General features: G+C 46.2%; 1 protein-coding gene across 1 annotated transcript in view; it reads right to left on the reverse strand.

Annotated features, from left to right (window-relative positions):
- The window catches only part of BASP1 (brain abundant membrane attached signal protein 1), a 73,906-nt gene extending 67,182 nt beyond the window's left edge, over positions 1-6,724 (reverse strand). Inside the window, exon 1 of the mRNA XM_036278643.1 lies at positions 6,527-6,724. The gene's annotated coding sequence lies outside the window, so the exon portion shown is untranslated. The remainder of the gene's footprint in view (positions 1-6,526) is intronic.
- Positions 6,725-6,959: the final 235 nt, after the last annotated feature.

Below are 6,959 nucleotides of genomic sequence, written 5' to 3' on the forward strand. Positions count from 1 at the left end.
TCTCTCTCAGTTTTGGAGGCTGGAAGTTCAGAACCAAGGTATTGGCAGGGCCTTCTCGCTGGACGCTCTAGGGGAGAATTCCTCCCGCCTGTTCCAACCCCGGGTGGCTGTCGCATTTCCGGGCCTGTGGCCACATCCCTCCAGTCTCTGCCTCCATCGTCACATCGCCTTCTCTGTGTGTCTCGCCCATGTGTGTCTTTTATAAGGGCATCTGTCATTGGAGTTAGCGTCCTGGGATAATCCAGGACAAGCTCCGCGTCTCAACACCTGTGACTTCATATATCTCCAAAGTCCCTGTTTTCCAAATAAGAGAACATTTACCTTCACCTGTTCTGGGGAGTAGGGTGTGGACGTGGCTTTTGTGGGGGCCATCATTCCACTCACTACAGAGCCACCCTCAAAAACCAACTAACTGAGTTTTGCTGAGTTGAAATGTACAGCTAATTCAAAGATCAGGAAGACAAAACAAGACAAATTGAAAGACACATAGCAAAGAAAAATATGAGGAAGAGTATGCAATGTACAGAATCTCAAAATGCACAGAATAGGGAACTGCATTAATTGGGTAAATGTCAGTATCGATTGGACATTGGGATAATGTGGCCCATTTGGAACAACACTTGTGAAAAGGAAAGTACATGTGAAAAGAAATCACACAAATATGTGTAAAATAAGGCCTTTAAAGAAAGGATGGAAAGTTTGAGATTGCTAAGAGAAAGCTCACAAGATAAAATAATAGATCCCAGTCCAACAGGTGAAGGCTTTCAACAAAGCACTCTGGTGTCGGCTTTTCTTCAGCTCACGGGGTTACTGGTAGGTGAGGGGAGCAGCTCAGAGGTTGGAGGAAGGTGTGAGATCTGAGTCTGAGGCCCCCAGCCAGCCACCCCCATCTGAGAGGTGCTTCTGTGTTCCGGGGCACAGTGTTGGGCTGTGAGCCACACTCTTCAAAGACAATGTTAGTGAATCTCTGATTGTCCTTTGCCTCCTTCAGGTGAATTAGTGGCTTGGTATTATGGGAAATTCAGCTCTGGGATTTTAGGCCCATTCTGGCTCTACAGTTCTGTGAACGTCCTTTTTGAGAGTGAGCATGCCCGAGCCTTGGAACACAGTGTCCCAGGATGCTCGGGAACCCATCCTCCGAGGCCCAGGACAGGAGCACTGGCCCGTCTGCCAGCCATGATTCGCACACAGGTCTGCACTAACTGGAGGACTCGCCAGATGCTCCCATTTCTCAGGTTCTGTGTGTCCCCAAGTGTCTCTGAGGTCTGACATTCTCCCGTGCCCTCCAGAGCAAAAAGAGGCCAGTGGGCAACATTTCCGTAACCCTGGAAGGCAGACCCTCTCTCGGAGTTCACCTCTCCTGACGCCACGGTGGGTGGGGGCTGTCCTAATTTCGAAGGAATAACACAGAGGAGGTGATCTCCAAGTCGTGCAGGGAATGGCAGAGTTCTCACACGGCCCCGAGTCAGTCACAGGTGCCACGCAGCACAAACGTGTCCCTGGTCCATGGAGAAACGAAAAGAAAGGACAACTGGGGTCTCCCTCTGTGTGAGTTTGTCTATGTGGACACAAGACACATCTTTCCTGGGAAGAAATGTGTTTTAATTATCTTTTGTATTAAATTGTTTTTTCTTTTATGAACTGAGGGTGATAAGTGATGGTAGTTGTTTTATTTTTTATTTATTTATTTTTTATTCCTTACCCTGAGGATATTTTTCTATTTATCATCAGATAGAGTGGGAGGGAAGGAGAGACAGAGAGAAACATCAACGTGATAGAGCCACATCGACTGGCTGCCTCCCGCACGACCCAACCAGGGTTGGGGATGAACCGCAACCGAGGTATGTGCCCTTAACCAGAATCGAACCCACGACTCAATGGTCTGCGGGCTGATGCTCTAACTGCTGAGCAAAACCGGCCAGGGTTAATTATTATTAATGACTATATTTTCAATGCCATTACGTGGAAATTTGCTTTCATTATTAATGTTTAATTCCCCATTAAAAACTTATTTTTCTTTTGGCTTGTTTGTAAGATCTAAAAATCTGGGAGTCACAAAAACTGCTTTATAATTACTTTAGAGAAGCCTTAAGCCCCCTCACCCCATCTGTGTGTCTCTCCCTCTGGACAAGACAATCTTTACAGGAATCCCTGGACTTGACCGCCCTGCAGTCTCCTGGAAGCTACAGAACAAAGAAGTGAGGCCAGGACCTTCACCTCCACCCCAGTATGGACCAGAAGGAGAGAGAGCAGGCAGGGCAGCCAGAGGGCCTGGTCTCACGTGAATAGGTTGGGGATAAAGTCACAGGCAGGACATCCTTATGCAAAGCAGTAAGAAAGTGGCCTTTATCTGGGGACCTGCTGTTCCCTCCCCACCCACTTGTCACAAGCCCTCTGGCACCAAATAGATGTCACATTCTCGCTGACCGAGTTCATATCCCTATCTGGCTTTACAATGCTTTAAATCACAACAATCTTCGTTTTAAAGCTTCACTATAGTCGTGTGTTCAGCATTTTAGTGTTCTAGATACATGTAGCATGTTACCAACCACAGTTCCACAGGCCCTAGGGTCACTTTCTTCTGTGCCCACTTTAGTACATCAGCCTTCTCTCCCCTCTTCCCTAAAATGAGGAAGAGAGCATGTGTGGAAAAGTTCATGTGAACAATCAGTTATGTATACACACACACACGATGTGGTCATGTGTTGAAGTGAACTTTAGCTGGGAGAAAAACAGGAAGCAAAATATGGACCCACTTTAGAAAACAATGAGCTTGTTAAAATACTTTCTTAGATGTCTGAAAACTGGTGCAATACAAAAACTTTGCATAGCATCAAAATATCCACCAGGGGGCATTGCAGTCAAAGCACAACCTTGACTCAAACATGGGTAAACTGGTCATTTCATTTATATTGTCGCAAGTGAATTGTTTTCACAAAATGAGAGGCCACTATTTTCACTTTTTGCTGAAGGGAAAAAAATCCATTTTCTGGCAACAGAAGCTAAAAAGTAGCTGACTCTTGGCAACCAGAATTGGCCTTATACTAAGGTCAATATACATGTGTTCAGGAAATCTGAATCCACTTGAGATTGTGAACCAAACAAGTCAGGCCAGAGATAACACCCGGGTCTTGTAAATGTCACACTGCTGAAAATGTCATCCCTCCCACCTTACTTTTTCTCACCCTCCTCCCAAACCCTGCTGGTAGTCATAGACAAGAAAACTTAGGTGACTCACAGAAGCTTTCAAATAAGATTTAGGAGGGAAGGGCCTTGAATTTCATAATGCATCTGATATCACCAGCTGACTCTGGCTTAGTGAGGCCTAATCTCCAGGCAGCCAGGGGCCCTGTGCCACAGAAGGTCGACAGGAGGCCTTCATTGTGCCCAAATGCAGAGGAGGAAGAATGGAGTACAGGGCGCGCAGCTAGAAACACATGTTCTGATTCATTTTTTTTAATTTGACTTTTGCATTAAAGTAACTTTGTTTCTTAAAAGCAAGCATTTGTTGCACGAAAACTACACTTCTTGGGCTGAGAGCTGAAGAACGACAGAGGTAGGAGGGGGCATGGTGGGACCCAGGGAAGAAGCTGAGCACACAGCGCAGTTCAGGTCCCTATCACCCCTGCCTGCCCTGGGAGACATTCACCAAGCAGCCTCGCCCACACAGAGAAGTTGCCAGAGCCTGGGTCTCCACAGCAAAGTACAGCATTTTTTTAAGTTGGTCAGTGTTGTGGGTTGAATTACATCCCCCACAAAGTATATTGAAGTTCTAACCTCCTTATATGTGAATGTGACCTTATTTGGAAAGGTCTTCCCAGATGTAATCAAGATGAGGTCATCAGGGTAGGCCCTAATCCAATATAACTGTTGTCCTTATAAGAAGAGGAAGTCTTGACACCAAGATGCAGAGAATGCAGTGTGACCACACAGGCAGAATTTGGGGTCATGCACCTACAAGCCAAGGAGCATCAGGGATTGTCGACAGCCAACAGCAGCTGGGAAGAAAAGGGGTCTGGATGCTCCCTTGGAGAAACCAGCCCTGCTCACACTTGGGTTTCAGAATTCCAGCATCTAAAATGGTGAGAAAACCAATTTCTATTGTTTTAAGCCACCCAGTTTGTGGTAGTTTGTTACTGCATCTCCAGGAAACTCATTATTATGACCAAATTCAGAATAGCAATTCTGGGAATGGCGATGAAGAAATACTTAGCTGACTAAGCGTGAGGTTTCAAAGAGTTTTTTCCATTCTCTGCCTTTTTCTCTATCTACCCAATACCAATATTTCAATGGTCAAAATATAAAATATTATTTTTATTTGTCTTTAAATGCACAGTTCTTAGTGATTTCTAGAAATGTGGTCATTTTTCCAAGTCTCCTCAAATACCCCAAAGTTTTACATTCTAATTAGCAGTTTTAAAGCACTTTGCTCCCTTGAGTTGCTCAAAGTATTAAACATAAATGTTCCCTATTCTTCATGACATGCTAAAGGAAAAATTTTGCTTTTGTTTTTGTTTTTAATAGAGAAGCTATTTTAAACCTCAGGAAATACAGAGCCAAGTTAATCATATTGCCCAAGTCATACAGCCTTTCAATAGATGACCAGAATTGGGAGATAAATCTCCCCATTTCTCATATAATGTGCCTTTTAAACACCACGCAATTATATTTTATCCTTAATTATCTACCTATAACAGAAGAGTGAACAAATCCTCCAAAACTATGGTCAATCAAGAGTTGCCAATTGAGTACCCTTTCTACATTTTGGATAGAAATGTCTCTGATACTTTGGGAATTTATAAAACTTCAAAGGAAATGATACAAACACATTGCCATGCTCTCATTTCCCAACCTCCACAAGAATTTTTCCTCCCTTCCTGCCCATTCCATTCTGAGAGTCGCTCCACCTTTGGGGGTGATAGGAACGATCAGGCACAAGCTGAGCTAAACCTTCTCCCCACCTTTGCTGGCTCCAAACGTCCTGGGACAGGACGATCATGAGTTTGCTGACTCTCGGTGCCATCCTGTCCATCATACTGCCTCAGAGAGCCCCCGGGCTGATTCCCCCCACAGTCACCACCTCGCCTCCAAAGAGCGGTGTCATCTTAAAGGTCTGGCTCATGCAAGACGAAATCTCTGTTCCTGCTGTGACTCAGCAAGATTGAGACAGACTGGAATTTCTAAAAGTACCAACAAGAAAAGTGATTTCCAAGGAAAATCATGGAAACAGCTGAGTTTGTCCCACAGCTCACGGGGCGTGTCCCCTTCCTCATCAGAGCATACACACCAACTTCAGATGACAGAGACCGCCTGTGGTCTCCTGGTGGCACAGTTCTGAATCACTGCCACATGAGAAGTGTCATGTCACCCCCATGCCAAGCCATTTGCCCCTGGGATCAAATCCGTAACTGGCCTAAGCCCCCGTGTCCAGCTGAGAGAGCGATGATGGGATTCTGCACATGTGATCCGGCCTGTGGTGGGCAATAGGGGTTGTTCAGCCTCACATTGATCCTTATAATGCAAGAATAATGAAAATAGAATCATAGAAAAACATATCACAGCCTTTGTAGATGTCAGTGAAAATAAGCCATCTGACCAAGGTTGAGGGGTCCCAGGCTAGTGCGACAAAAAGACCAAAGTATGATGGCGAAGAAGAAAGAGGCAGTGCAGGGAGGAAGGTGGGGTTAGGGCATGGAGACAGGAAGTCATCATTAGAAAGTAGGACAGGCATGTAGGGGAGACACAAGTCTCGAGTTAAAGAAGGCAAGGATCTCTGGTGGGGACCAGGTTGTGAAGTTTCCCCAAATGATGGTGGGAGTTGGGAAGGAAAGCACACAGGCCAAACATGATATAGTTAACAACTACTGAGTTGTGCCACAAGTGTGCCAATCACTTTATATGAGTCTTCTCGTAACACCTTTACAACAGCCCTCCACTGTAGGAAGTACTATTATTCACATTTTATAGAAGAGCTAACAACACTAAAAACATTCAGCAACTTGGTCAATGTCACACAAACTAGTAAGTACAAAGCAGAAATCAGAATCTAGGCCATCAGATATCGTAGCCAGGGTCTTGACACTGTATATGTGCACACACACACACACACACACACATGTTTGTACACATACACTCACGTCTTAATTGCATTGGAGAGGTGGGAGGAAGCAGCCACCAGCAGATTCCACGGGGGACAGCAAGGAGGAAGGGATGGGGAGAGGAATCACAAAAGGTCAAAAACTCAACAGAGAGGGGATGTTTTCCAAAAGAAAGAAGAGCAATAGTTTGCAAGCAAACATGAAACAGGGGTAGAATGCTGAATCCCCAACCCTGTTGATGAATGGAAAAGTAGAAAACTAGGATCCTCTGGAGAGAGCCAGTAGCGTTAGAACCTTCAAAGACTGAGGACACAGGGGGATTGCCCACCATGGAACAAGGACCCCAGACAGCCCAGTTGAAAGGGTGGCCACGGGGGCAGAAGAGACCCACGGAGCAGCAGGTGCATGGGTACAGAAGGAAACATTACCAGAGGGGCCAGCACTCGAGTGATCCCTGGAGATGACAGAATGCCAGGCAGGAGGGGACTCGCCAGCCTCCAGGAGCCCCGCAAGTGTCGGCTTGTGTCCTGTCCTCTGAGCCTTCAGGACACTGGGGCCTGTGGTCAGTGGGTTGCCACCCAGGTGGAAGGGGACTCTGGGGCCACCGATGTGGCGAAGGATGTGGGGTTCAGCTTCACCCTGCTGACGGCTGAAAGCTGCCAGTCCTCACAGGCGCATTAGCGGGGCCAGGACGCTGACCCCGACGTGACAGCGGGAAGGTAAGTAATCCGCCTAATAGACATTCCTTTCTGCACTGAGAAGTCTGAACAGAAAACCGTTTGCTCTAAGTATGTCCCTTCTGCTTGCCTGGAAGGGGAGGGCAGGGAGTTACCCAACAGAGCAAGGCTCAAGTGATTATAC

Source organism: Molossus molossus, unplaced genomic scaffold (assembly GCF_014108415.1).
Source record: "Molossus molossus isolate mMolMol1 unplaced genomic scaffold, mMolMol1.p scaffold_m16_p_3, whole genome shotgun sequence".
Lineage (NCBI taxonomy): Eukaryota > Metazoa > Chordata > Mammalia > Chiroptera > Molossidae > Molossus > Molossus molossus.